This window comes from Girardinichthys multiradiatus, chromosome 2 (assembly GCF_021462225.1).
Source record: "Girardinichthys multiradiatus isolate DD_20200921_A chromosome 2, DD_fGirMul_XY1, whole genome shotgun sequence".
In the NCBI taxonomy this organism is placed as follows: domain Eukaryota; kingdom Metazoa; phylum Chordata; class Actinopteri; order Cyprinodontiformes; family Goodeidae; genus Girardinichthys; species Girardinichthys multiradiatus.
The window spans coordinates 126,958-128,510 of record NC_061795.1 but is presented as its reverse complement, the minus strand read 5'-3'; the positions used below and the strand labels follow the sequence as shown (position 1 = coordinate 128,510).

The 1,553-nt window shown below is 41.3% G+C and overlaps 1 long non-coding RNA gene across 1 annotated transcript; it reads right to left on the bottom strand.

The window, feature by feature from the left end:
* Positions 1 to 859: 859 nt before the first annotated feature.
* Positions 860 to 1,310, bottom strand: LOC124880407. The gene is made up of 2 exons (XR_007041326.1): positions 1,006 to 1,310; positions 860 to 933 (listed from the first exon to the last, which is right to left on the bottom strand). It is a non-coding gene; the product is annotated as an uncharacterized LOC124880407 (long non-coding RNA).
* Positions 1,311 to 1,553: the final 243 nt, after the last annotated feature.

The window sequence follows — 1,553 nt, the reverse complement described above, 5'->3', positions numbered from 1 at the left end:
AACTGGAGGTGGATCATTAGCAAGGAACCTAATCTGTTCTCTCAACAAGGAAACAGACAAGATGGGAAACAGTCCAATGAAAAAAAATCAAATCACATCTTTCTTTTTTTCCTTCATTGTTCCATTTTTTTCAAATGTTTTCTTTTAGACATTTTTAAACCCTAACTCTCTATAGAATATAATATGATGCCAGTTAGAAAAAAAAGAAGTGTTTTTATCTCTAAAAACACATTAACTGAGAAATGTTATTGAAGCTTTTGGAGTTTGTGGCCCAGAGGCAACATTGTAACATAACACAAAGGTGCACAAGTAAATGTATTTTTGTCTAAATATAATATATTTCATAAAGGTGTGTAAAACTGTCAATAGTTTCAACATACATGCCATCTTAAATGTAAAAACAAACTAAATGGAACTTTTTACAATAAAAACATATATAGCAATATTAAAAGACCAAAAAATACATTTCAAAGACTTTGTTGGCGAGTTCTCCAGCAAACTAAGAACAAGGAGGCCGAGCACTGGCCGAGATCCAGGAACGGAACATGAACTGGGACTCTGTTTTCCTGAGTGAGAACAAAAAGGTAAACATAGGAACTTCTAGGAAAGGTAGAAGCTGAGATTAGATAGGCCTAAATACCACTCATATGAGCAAAACTATCTGGCATCTGCCTCAGGGAATCTGCTCCTCTTTAAACTCTTCCTGACTGGGCGTGATGAGCTCCAGCTGTGAGGACACACATGGTCACATCCTGCAATTAGAGGAGGAAGACACACACACACCCATAAGAAATGGAAGTTGGTGTCATTGTTTTACTGAGCTTCTTGACCCACATGCAGAAACTTTCAGGAGACAAAAGAAGCTTAAGATATTTATTCAGAAGGGATATGACATGAATGAGAATTTCTGGTACGGCTCCGGCGGTACATCCACTGAGGAGGGAAAGCAAAACGGTGAGCAAAGTTTCTGAGTATGGAGGGGAAGTTTGAGTGATGAAGGCTTACTGTTGCAGGCGGAAATAGGAGTCCGGGAGGGGAGGTCAGTTCTTGGATTTCTTGGTCAGTTCTGTGTTTTCCAGAGGTAAGCAGTTCGTTGGAGGGCGGACAGGTTTAGGTGACTGAGTGTCTAGAACCCGGTGGCAGCGAGCCTGTAATCCGAACGGGGAAACTCAGGAGGTGAACGAGATCAGGTTACACAGGAACCACCAGAAGGATCCAGGGAGGCACCTTAAAGAAGGAACAGAGCTTAAATTACAACAATATCTCAGAGGATTTACAAGTCAGAGACAGGATACTGGGCTTGAGGTACCACAAAGGACGACACTCAGGCGTCGAATGCTCAGCAACCCTCTCCTTAAAAGGCTGCCATAATGAGCCTAATGGCTCACAGGTGTGAGAGGCAGCACGCAGCTACACCCTCCAACTGAACCTGCTGGAAAAAAAAACTACAGGAAAGAACACACAGACAGATCCTGACAGTTGGAGATGAGTACCATTTTTTTGATCAAGACTGCTGTGTAGAAACATGTAAAGAAGGATACATTACCAAAATG